General features: G+C 34.4%; 1 pseudogene; it reads right to left on the reverse strand.

Moving 5' to 3' along the window:
* On the reverse strand, positions 8,198-10,349 carry LOC107635845 (annotated as a pseudogene).

Consider the following 12,705-nt stretch of genomic DNA (forward strand, 5'->3'; position numbering starts at 1 on the left):
AAATTAATTATATTTTATTTAACTATAAATTTTATTAAATATATATAATTAAAAAGATAAACAAAAAATTTTATTAATCACAATTTATTTTTTCTTTTCTTGATTATATGATATCTATTAATATTATTTTTTCAATAAATACTTGTAGTATATAATAATAGGTATAGACTCACATGCAGTTGTCTTCATATGAAGTTGATATTTGAAAATCGTTAGATGATATTTAGTCAAACTTGTCAAATCATCTAACTGTTCTTAAATATCAATCTCACATGAAAACAAATGTACGTGAATTTTCACCTATAATAATATAATAATACAATAATATAAACTAACTAATAAAGTATTAAAATTTGCAAAGGATAATTATTTTTATAAAAATAAAATAAAAGTACTTATAATAAAAAATAATTAAAATTTATATAATTATTTAATTATATTGAGTTAATCGGTTCGACCAGTAATCTATCAATTAAATCAGTGATCAAATAATCTGACCAATTTGATTATCAATTCAATTCTGACAACTAAAATTTCAGTTCGATCAAATAGATGTTCTAAATTGATTAATTAAACCCAGTTTAGTTAATTGATTTTATACTAGTATTTGATAGAGATACTAAAATAAGTTCAATTAATTAATTTGGGATAACTATTTAATTATATTGAGGTTTAAGCCATGTCATTTAGAGAGGTATGTAGGAGATTCACAATTTTATATATTCAGTGACTAATTCAATCATTTTTTAAAGTTGAAACTATTTTAATGAAAGTTAAAAATTTCAAAGACCAAATTGGGTTATATTTTAAGTTGGACTATACGATATATTTTAAGCGACCAAAAGTCCAAAAGCGAATAGTAAAGGAGACAATGAGGACAAGTGGAATAAGAACATGCATTCATAGAAGGGACAAAGACTCCTTCCAAGCAATACACAACATGGTGCCTCTCGAGATAAATACATAATGGGACGAACCAAGCAAAAACATCCAATTGGTTCAGTTAAATAACTCTAAACTTGTTATCATTTGCCGCTATTATTCATTCCGATATTAAATATCTGAACCAACTTCAATTTAATTTCACAAGGCACATGATAAATTGTTTGTTATTGCAAGATGTATGAAGAAAATCTCTTCAAGCTGTAATGTTGATGGTTTGATGAATCAGAAGGAATTAAGAGAGGGAAAGAAATAAGTTCTTCTCATTGTTGAAGAGAATGAAAAATCCCTTTAAAAAATATTTGTTGAGTTATTACACCTTATATACTATGTACTCTTTATGTACTCTAATTAAGAAAATAATTACAATCAGTGGCGGATTGATAGGGGGCCTAAGGTGGCCATGGTCCCCCCAAATTTTTTTAAAAAAATTAGTAAGTAGTTATAGAATTTTGTAAATTAAAATAACTAAAAACTGCACTATGTATTGGATATTTGGATTATTGTTGTTCTTGTTAACAAATAGCTCATTCTAATAATTAATAAAAATAGTTTTATGATACTAGCCCAATAGACAATAGCCCATATTATTAATTAAAGTAGCACTAGTACATCTTTCAAACATTTTTTTTAATACATCAGAAGCATTAGCGCCACTTTTCTCTCTCTTTTAGTGGCTCCCATTTGTGCAAACTTTTGGTCTTCTACTCTTCTCATTCTAATTTTCTTTTCATACCAAAACAAGACAAATGAAGAAAAATCATTGAAGATTTGAAGTGAACAATTAAATATTAACCATTGAATGCACAACAAAGACTCAAAGAGGTATATCTCAAATTTTTTTTTAAGTTAATAATAATGTCAAGTATTATTTATATTATTTATTTAAAATAATTAATTTTTTTATAATGAACAGTGTTCAAAGATTGAAGTGAGGGCAAAACTCAATAGAGTTATTTTTGGGTGAGACTTGGAACAAAAAATAATCAGGTAAATCAATAACTTTATTTTTGGTTATTATATATTTATGTTTCTAAAATTATTTGTTATTACTCAATAGGTTTAATATTTTTTTTTAAATAACATATATGCAATTATTTTTGTTTTTTTTTGTTAGATAGTTCAAGTTAAAAATGTCAAAGATGAAAACAATTCACTCATTTTTTAAGAGAAAAGAGAGAATAAATGATGAACAAAATTCAGCTTCAGATTCTTTGAGTAATGTTCAAAATATTATTGAACAACCTAATATACAACCTGTGACACAACTTGTTAAGCAAGATATTCAACCCCCTGCTTCCAAAATAACAAGGATTAAAATAGATCAAGTTAATATTGATACATTGATGCGTGATCCTGGAAAGCATCCGCAAATTTGGAATTATCCTATCAATCAACAATATGAAATCCGTAGAGCATACATAAAGTTTGGACCATATCAATTTATTATGGATGAGTACCCTCTTTCTGGTCTAGAAAGTCATCCTCGTCATTTCAAAACTCATTGGTTTAAGAGTTTTTCTTGGCTAGAATATTCGCCAGAAGTGGATGCTGTATTTTGTCTTCCATGTTATTTATTTTCTAGAAAATCAAGTCCATTCACATCAGGAGGATTTCGTAATTGAAAAAAAGTGAATAATAGAAAGGATTGTGCATTTTTATCTCATGTGGGTAAATCTCTTAATTCTCCTCATAATATTGCTGTTAAGTCTTGTAAAGATTTGCTTAATCAATTATGTCACATTGACAAAGTATTGGCTAAGCAAAGCTCACAACAAGTTTTAAGCAATAAATTACGTCTTAAAGCCTCTATTGATACTGTCAGATGGTTAACGTTTCAAGCTTGTGCTTTTAGGGGACATGACGAAAGTCATGAGTCTCAGAATCGAGGAAATTTTCTTTAAATGTTAAAATTATTAGATAGATTGATTCGTCTTGTTTTGACTCTTCCTGTGACAACAGCAACAACTGAACGGGCCTTTTCAGCTATGAAGATTATTAAAACAAGGCTTCGGAACAAGATGGAAGATGAATTTTTAGCAGATTATATGATTGTATATATTGAAAAGGAGATTGCTTCAAAATTCACTTCAGAGATGATAATTGATGATTTTAGTTCCATAAAGCATCGTCGAGCAAGTTTAAAAATACAAAAATCTTAAAGTATGTAGTTGAACATTGACTTTTATATAATATAATTACTCCTTGATTTTGTTAATTTTTTGTTATATTTTATATTTAATTGGCCCCCTCTTATGAAATTTCTGGTTCCTCCACTGATTACAATGGTAAGCCTATTATTGATAAAGAAATAATCTAGGTAACACCCTCCCGCAAGCTAGAATTGTGTAAATCTAACAATCCTAGCTTGGAAACATTAGCAAGAAAAGGACCCGTGGCAGAGCTTTGGTAAGAAAATCAGCAAGTTGATCCTTGGAACGAACTGACATAAAATGAATGAGACCAGACAAATACTTTTTACGAACAATGTGGCAGTCCACTTCAATGTATTTGGTTCTTTCATGAAAGATGCGATTATTGGCAATGTGAATGGTTGACTGGTCGTCACAGAATAGAGTAATAGACTTTTGAAGTGGCAAACCCAGAAAATCCATTAAGAAAGATAACCAACTAGCTTCACAAGTGGCAACAGCAAGAGACCTATATTCAGCTTCAACGGAGCGACAAGTATCGGCACAGATAGCCCAGTCAGCGTCGGCAAATCCAATGAGATGCAGATTAGAAGTAGAGGAGAAGAAGAGACCAGTTGCAGGTCGGCCTTTTAAATATCGGAGGACGCGAAAAGCAGCCTGTAGGTGAGAAGTGGTTGCACAGTCCAAAAATTGGCTCAAACGTCCCACAGTATAAGAGATATCGGGTCTAGTGTTTGTGAGGTAAAGGAGTCGGCCAATGAGCTGTCTGTAAACAGTGTTGTCTGTTAAAATGGTACCTGATTCCTTTGAGAGTTTCTGACTAAAATCAAATGGGGGTAGAGAGAGGCTTGCAATCTAGATAACCAAAATTCCTGAGAAGGTCCATGGTGTACTTCCGCTGATAAATGTGAATTCTAGAGTTAGAGCATGCTACTTCCATTCCCAAGAAGTATTTGAGATCACTAAGATTCTTTATTTTGAATTTGTCATCCAAATTTTTCTTGATAGAATTGATTGTACCAATGTCATTCCCAGTTAAAACCAAGTCATCAACATATACGAGAATGACAGTGAAGCTTAAAAAATCTTTCTTGATGAAGAGTGAATGATCATCAAAAAACTACTTATAACCAGCATCCACAAGAGTTTGAGTGAGCTTAATGTTCCATTGCCTGCTTGCTTGCTTAAGCTCATATAGAGATTTTTGTAATTTACAAACCAAACCTGGTTGTGACACAGCCAAACCAGGTGGTATCTTCATATAAACTTCCTTGTCCAAATCTCCATGAAGGAAGGCAGTGTTGACATCCAGCTATTTCAAATGCCATTTCTTTGCCGCTGCTAATGCTAGAGTGAATTTTACCCGAAAAACCCATTTGTAACCCACAGCCTTCTTGTCTTTTGGGAGTTCAGTGAGACACCAAGTTCTGTTCTGATCTAGAGCTATCAATTCATCTTATATTGCCTTTTTCCAATATTCATGTACAGCCGCTTCCTCATAAGTGCTAGGTTCTTGATTTGAGGTGATGGCTAGAGAAAGTGACTTATATGTTGGGGTTAGTTTATCATATGACAAGTGTTGTGAGATAGGATCTAAAGAGTTAGAGTTGACAAAGTTGCTAGAGTGAGCTGTGTAGGTTGTCATATAATGATAGTCCTTCAAATAAGCAGGCGGTTTCTTGACATTTTCAGACTTTCTAGTAATGCAGTCATGTGTGATGTCAGAGTGTTGTGATGCAGGTGCATTGGTAGTGTGTGGTGTGGTAATAGGTGCAATGGTGTGTGAGGAAATTGGTGAGTGCATTGAGCTTGAGAAATGTTCATTTGAATCTGTGAGTGTGGTATGTGTGGGTGATTGCAAATGATGTGTGGATGGTGTATCATATTAAAAAATATCAATGCATTGTGGAGTACGAATGGGTACCACAAAAATGTCAGTGCTAGTGGAATGTAAAAAATGAAAAATGAGTTTCATAAAAAGTTACATTTCTGGAAATGAAAATTTTCTTTGATTTTAAATCAATAAGTCGAAAACCCTTTGTTCCTAATTTAAATCCAAGAAAAGTTGTTTTTCTGGCTCTTGGGTCTAATTTTGTTCTTGAATTTGTTAATGTGGAGGCATATGCAAGAGAACCAAATACTCTTAAATATAAAAGGTCAGGTAAGTTACCATACAAAAGCTTGTAAGGACTAGCATTATCCAGGTTAGTGTTGGGCAGCCTATTAATTAGGTGAATGGCGTGAGCAACTACATATTGCGAAAAACAATGTGGAATTCCTGATTGAAATAGCATTGCTCTAGTAACACCTAAAATATGCTGGTGTTTTCTCTCTACAATCCCGTTTTGCTCCGGTGTTTCTACACAAGAAGTTTGGTGTAAAATTCCAGTTGATGCAAAAAAGGATTTTAGAGTGAACTCTGGCCCATTGTCAGTCCTTATACACTTAACTTGTTTTTCAAATTGTACTCTGACAAAATTCACAAAATTAATAACCAATTGTGATGCTTCAGATTTGGTTTTCATAAAAAAAATCCAAGTGAATCTACTCTTGCCATTCACCACAGTCAAAAAATACATATGTCCTTCATTGGAAGGGACAGAAATAGGACCCCAGATATCCATATAAACTAAGCCAAAACAATCTTTTATTTTAGTTGTACTAAGATTAAAAGATAATTTCTTTTGTTTTGCAAAATGACATGAATCACAAGGAAGTTTTGAAGCAATACAATCTATAAAAGGATAAAACTTCTTCAGAAAAATCAATTTATGCATGGGTATGTGTCCTAATCTAAGATGCCAAATGTTGTTGTGCTCACTGTGTGAAGGTGTGGTAGGATGAGTAGTAGTCGTAGTTGCCGCCAATGAAGCTTGCTTTGTTGGAAGAGAGGAAAAGTGAGAGAATTCTGGTTCTCTACTCATTGTATATAACCCTTCTATACACTCAGCAATGCCAATCATCTTTGATGTGAATCTATCTATCTTGTATCTCACAACACTTATCATTGATTAACAGTTGATAATGTAAGTTTGAGGGATATCAGTTTAAAATTAAAAGAAGGAATGGATAAAACATTTTTGAGAAAAAAATTTTGAGAGAATGTGATTGTGCCAATGATGGTGCTAACAGTTTTGGTCCCATTTGGCAATATCACATTGATTGGAGCAATATTTTGAAAACTTGCAAAATCTTTTAAGTCAAAAGTCACATGATCTGTTGCACCGAAATCAATGACCCATAGTGCAGATTTTGGAGTGATAATACTCATAATTCTCGCATTAAAATGTAATGCAATGGTTTTACCTGGAGTTGAAGTCTGAATGGAATTAGTCAAAATTTGATTTGCATTATGAGGTTGTTGCTGCACACTTTTGTCTTTGATCAACTCTAACAAGGCAAATCTTTGCTCTGGAGTGAACCCAGATCTTGATATTCCAGTGTTCTCTTGGAGACAATTGAGCGGGGATTGTTTGTCACTGAGTATATCATCATGCCCCTCAGTGATCACGTGATTAATGGTGGTGTTATGTTGCTGCCATTGATAGAAATGGGAGGAGTACCCATGCTTCTTATAGTATACATCTTCTATGTGGCCTTGCTTATTGCAATGAGAGCAAGCCAATATAGCTCCACGACCTCTACAATGGGAGGATATGTTTACCATGTTCGCTATTTTGAGAAATCAATGAATCATAGAGTAATAAGGATTCAGATCTTCTTTCTTCCAACTCGTTGATCGGAACAGCTATGTTCACCAAGAAAGAATCTTGCGAAATAGCCTCTCATCAAACTCTATTGGATGAGTTTGAAGGAAGAGGTAAGAATGGAGGAAAGAAAATGTCGAAAGAAAAATTAGGGATAGAAAGAAAATGGCAAAATTGGATTGATCTCAATTCACAACATTTTTTTATTTGATTCACAGCTTGGTTGCTCTCCACGCTCACCGCACCATGAAGAAAATCTCATGCCCTAAGCTGTTCAAGCTGTGATGTTGATGGTTTGATGAACCAGAAGGAATTAAGACAGGGAGAGAAATAAGTTCTTCTCATTGCTTAGTGGCATGTATTTCCATGGTGCTCGTTTTTCCAATTATGAAGCATGGCTAAGTGATCCAACTCACATTGGACCTAGTGCCCAAGTGGTTTGGCCAATAGTGGGCCAAGAAATATTAAATGGTGATGTTGGCGGGGGTTTCCGAGGAATACAAATAACCTCCGGTTTTTTCCAGATTTGGCGAGCATCTGGAATAACTAGTGAATTACAACTTTATTGCACCGCAATTGGTGCATTAGTATTTGCAGCCTTAATGCTTTTTGCTGGTTGGTTTCATTATCACAAAGCTGCTCCAAAATTGGCATGGTTCCAAGATGTAGAATCTATGTTGAATCACCATTTGGCAGGATTACTAGGACTTGGATCTCTTTCTTGGGCCGGGCATCAAGTACATGTATCTTTACCAATTAACCAATTTTTAAATGCTGGAGTAGATCCAAAGGAGATTCCACTTCCTCATGAATTTATCTTGAATCGGGATCTTTTGGCTCAACTTTCCCCCAGTTTTGCCGAGGGAGCAACTCCATTTTTCACCTTGAATTGGTCAAAATACGCGGATTTTCTTACTTTTCGTGGAGGATTAGATCCAGTAACTGGCGGTTTATGGCTGACTGATATTGCGCACCCTCATTTAGCTATTGCGATTCTTTTCCTGATAGCTGGTCACATGTATAGAACCAACTGGGGGATTGGTCATGGTATAAAAGAGATCTTAGAGGCCCATAAGGGTCCATTTACAGGCCAGGGTCCTAAAGGTCTATATGAGATCCTAACAACTTCATGGCATGCTCAATTATCTATTAACTTAGCTATGTTAGGCTCTTTGACTATTGTTGTAGCTCACCATATGTATTCTATGCCTCCTTATCCATACCTAGCTACCGACTATGGGACCCATTGTTGAAGAGAATGAAAAATTCCCTTAGAAAATATTTATTGAGTTATTACACCTTATATACTATGTACTCTTTATGTACTCTAACCAAAAAAATAATTACAATGGTAAGCCTATTATTGATAAAGAAATAATCTAGGTAACAATGTAATCTCGACTCCACTGAACATTGTTTTCCCTCAAGTACAAATATTTTGTGCCACATGATGACTTCTTTGTTCATCATTTATTCTGTACACTACTTGAAAAACAATGGATAAATATAACCAAAAAAAACTCATCCACCGTGAACAAGTACTTACATTACTGCTGCAATAGCTCAAGGGCTTTCTGCAATAATGTAGGTCTAAACCTATTGAGATCTAGCATCACATTCTGTTGCTCCAAATGCACAGACTTGAATCTTTCCCATCCAAGTTTCCCAATGGATGGGGGGTGCTTTATGATCATGTGATCTTGTGGATATTGCTAAATAAGAGGGCTTTCTTCCACACTTATCTTTTAATCCAAGTACTTTAGTCCCATGTCCTTTGAGGGCAATTCAAAGTCATATTTGGTAAGCCATTGGAAACCACCATGAGGAACTACTTGTATCAAAACTGCATTCTCATGAAGGAAAACAATGTTAGTGAGGCCAGCTCCATGAACTCCCAATATCACATCACAAGAATTCACCACATTTGCAAAGCTTGACATGCTTCCACCAGCTTCCATTACGATGGGCCTCGTCGAATCCCATGCTTCTAGCCATCTTTGCTATTTCAGCTGTGTTAGTGAATGATCTTGTTCTTCTTCTTGAAAGAATCAAAAGCCTTGGCTGCTGGTTCTTATTCTTATTATTCTCATCTTCACCCTCCTCTCTCAATTTGATTGCATTAACTCTCTTCAGTGAATAGGAGTCTCTCAAAAAACTCCTAAAGTCTTTCATGGAATAAGAGTACTTTTGAGGGTCAATGCTTAGATCTTTCGGATACCTTTTGAGACCAACATTCACAACTAGTAGGAGTGTTTCTGGATCGGGTGAAATTAGATTTGTTCTGACTCAGACTCGACCCTAAATATATATCGGGTCTATTTTTTAGACTTTAATTCGACTCTAAACTCGATAAAATTTAAATATTTTATGATGCACTTATTCATAAAAAAAAAAACTTATTACTGAAAAGTTAATATCTATATTTTAACTTGAATTTGTCTATAAATTCTGATTTGATATTTCTTTGATCTATTTTTTAATTTAACAAGTATGATTAAAAATAAAACAATAAACTTATAATTAATATAACATAATATTGAAATTAAATTAAAATATATATACCTTTTTTAGTTTCCTTAGGTAACATTTATTTTGAGGTACTAAGACAAGTATCATGTTTGTTGGTTCAGAGACTGGTACTAAATTTTCTGTCTCTGTCCCCAAAATTTCAGTATTTCAGTACCTCCAAAAAATAGGGACACAGGGAACTAAAATTTTTAGAGATGGAGACTGAAATTTTAATAACATTTTATATCTAAAATACACTCATTTCAATTAATTAATTCCAATTTTACTCTTTGTGCAAATTAAATTAGAGTTTTATTCTTGTTTCAACTTTTTGTCTCCCACTTTGCACCAAAAAGAATACTGATATTTATTTCAATATCTGTCTCTTATGTCTCTGTCTCTCGGTCTTAGTATTTTCGTCCATGTCTCTCCACCAAACCTACCTTAAGATACACATGGGACGGATGAAGTCAGATTCGACTTAATCCGGTCCGAAATAATAGCCAAGTCTATTTTCGATATCCTTAGCCCCTAGACCCGTTAAATCACACCAAATTAGTCCCTAAAATATTTAGGACTGAGTTGAGTCATCAGACCGGGTCGGGCCATGTGCACCCCCTACCTGAGAACCAGTGAACTTGGTTATCTTTGCCAATGTTCAAGACCTCATAATTGGATAGCTTACCGAGAATTGCTTGGTACTTAGAAATCCACCAAGGACGCATTTCGGAAACACCAAATTTAACTTGTCCATTGAATTGTGTAGAAGTCAGAAACAGTGGGATGATGGTGTCTGTGAATTCATGGAAGTGGTTGCCAATATAGCTTGAAGTAGAGAGTATCACAGCTGGAATGCTGTGATGTTGTGTGCACTGTGGCAATTTTTCATGCCATCTTTCATTGCCTTTAGCAACCATTCTCTTACACGCCTCATTGCTTCTGCATCGTCCTTTCGCGCATAAGGCCTTATGGTCCATGAGGAGTTTTCTGGTAAGATTGTTGTTTTAGGTCTCACAATGTAAACAGAGGAGGATTTTGTGCGGTTCAAATGCAAGAATGATTAGCAGAGTAACTCGGACCGATTTAGGATCTGATCTACCAATTTTTCAGTCGAACCGACTAGACCGATCTGAGTTTATAACCATGCGGAAAGTTGCTTCCTACCTTTCCTTTATTCATGTGGGTAACATAGATATACCAGCCACTCACACTCACCACTCATCACTGCTTCTTCTATCATTTCTTCATTCATGTGTGTAACATGCACCATATACCGGCCACTCGCACTCACCACCACCACTCACTACACTACCGCTTCTTGTCCCATCTCTTCTTTCTTTTTATTTTCTCTCTTCAACAACAAAACCCAAAATGTAAAGATATTTTTTTGTGTTTGCTTTTTAATCTTCGATTATACGATTATGGGTAATTTTGAAGCTACGAATGTTTATTATGCGTCAAAGATAGTTGGCCACTACTGTTTTATCGATTTTTAGTAAATCGATGGTAGTTCCATTTTAATGGTTTAGGAGCGAAACCAACATCTCTTTTGCGAGTATCAGTTTTTTTTTAAAGTGCATTAAAGATCTTCGAATTAGACGAAATTTAAAGAAAAGTCTAAAAAGGTGTTAAATAAAAAATTTTAAAAGTAAAATTGACTAAAATCGAAATGGCTTTTATTGAATTTAAATAAAGCGATAGAATGTCTTCGACTGAATCAAAGAACTTTTGACATGGAAATTGAAAGTGGTAAAATGTAAATTTGACAAGAAAATTAAAGTTGCTTAAAAGATAAATTAAACATGAAAACTAAAGTTTTGTAGAAATTATAAAAGAAAAGTAAAAAACAAGTGGAATGAACTTTACAGAAATTTGACTCAAAGTAGACTCAGAAAGTCGCTGGAATGTGAGTGTGCATGAGTAATTTCTGAAACCAAGTTCCAATCCTTGTATCTTCGAGTCTTCCAATATTTATAGCCATATCCTCAACTGATAAACTTTAAAAAACATAACTCTTTTGCTTCGATTCTGTGGCAGTTGCTAGATAATCGTTGACTTTGAAACTCTTCGATTTACTGTGCTAATCAAACTTTTGCTTGACATCCCCAAATGCGCTTCCTGCTATACCAACTACTGCTCCGAAAGCTTACCTAATACTTCGATTCACTCCCTTCTTCGAATTTAGTTATTTTTTATTAACAGCCACACTAGTGCTTTCTATTTGGTTGGTTCTCACGGTTCTTAGCTACCAGCACTTTACATGTTATTGTGGATATTATTATTTGAACCGATCTAATCATTAATGTTGGGAATTTCAGTATGAATACAGCATCAACTTCTGATGATCCGTTAGGATTAAGTGGAGCTATAAGGTAACTTAGTTACTACTGCGTGCTCATGAACATTTAGAATTCTGTGACAACAAATGTCGAGATCAAGTGAACGTTGCAATTGTATAATTATTTGTTTGTGTTGCAGCACTCTTGTATCTAACAAAGTTAGAGCTGGTAATGCTTGGCCTGCACGTTTGGCAGTGCGTGTAGTGTTAGTAGGCTGCCGTCATTATTGAGAGTACCCTGGTTGCAACACTGATGATAATGATACGTAATGTTTGGGGCCACGTTTATAGTAACGACGTACAAGTGGTTCGATACGTGGGACTCATGCTGCCAATTCTTGTAGCATCCAATTTCTTGGATGGGCTGCAATTGTTAGAGGATGCCGTTGACAAAAAATGGGTGCTTTTAAGTTTTATTAACTTAGGATCATATTATGTAATTGCAGTTCCGTCAGGTATTGTATTAGCTTTTCTTTTGCATCTTGAAGTAAAGGTATGTAAATACTAAACTGAAATCTATTATTATTTGTGGAGTGTCTTAATTATTAGGTATTGTACAGGAACTCTAGCTTGAAATCATATGTGCCCTTAATTGTTTAAGTACTTAGTCTGATAATCATAAATAATTAAGACACTCCACAAATAATAACAATAAATTTCGGTTTTGTATTTACATACCTTTGTTCCAAAATGCAAAAAGAAAGCTAATACAATAGCTGACGGAATTCCAACTACATAATATGACTCTAAGTTAATAAAAGCACCCTTTTTTCGGCAATAGCATCCTCTAACAATTCCTGTGAGAACACCCTGCAGCCCGTCCAAGAAATTGGATGCTGCAAGAATTGGCAGCATGAGTCTCACGTGTCCAACCACGTCGTTACTATAAACATGGCCCCTATCATTATCATCAATGTTGCAACCAGAGTACTCTCAATAATGACTGCTGCCTACTAACACTACACGCACTGCCAAACTAATTCAGTGACTAATTCATAGAAGCGACAAAGACTCCTTCCAAGCAATACACAACATGGTGCCTCTGGAGATAAATACA

Source organism: Arachis ipaensis, chromosome B04 (assembly GCF_000816755.2).
Source record: "Arachis ipaensis cultivar K30076 chromosome B04, Araip1.1, whole genome shotgun sequence".
NCBI classification, from domain to species: Eukaryota; Viridiplantae; Streptophyta; class Magnoliopsida; order Fabales; family Fabaceae; genus Arachis; species Arachis ipaensis.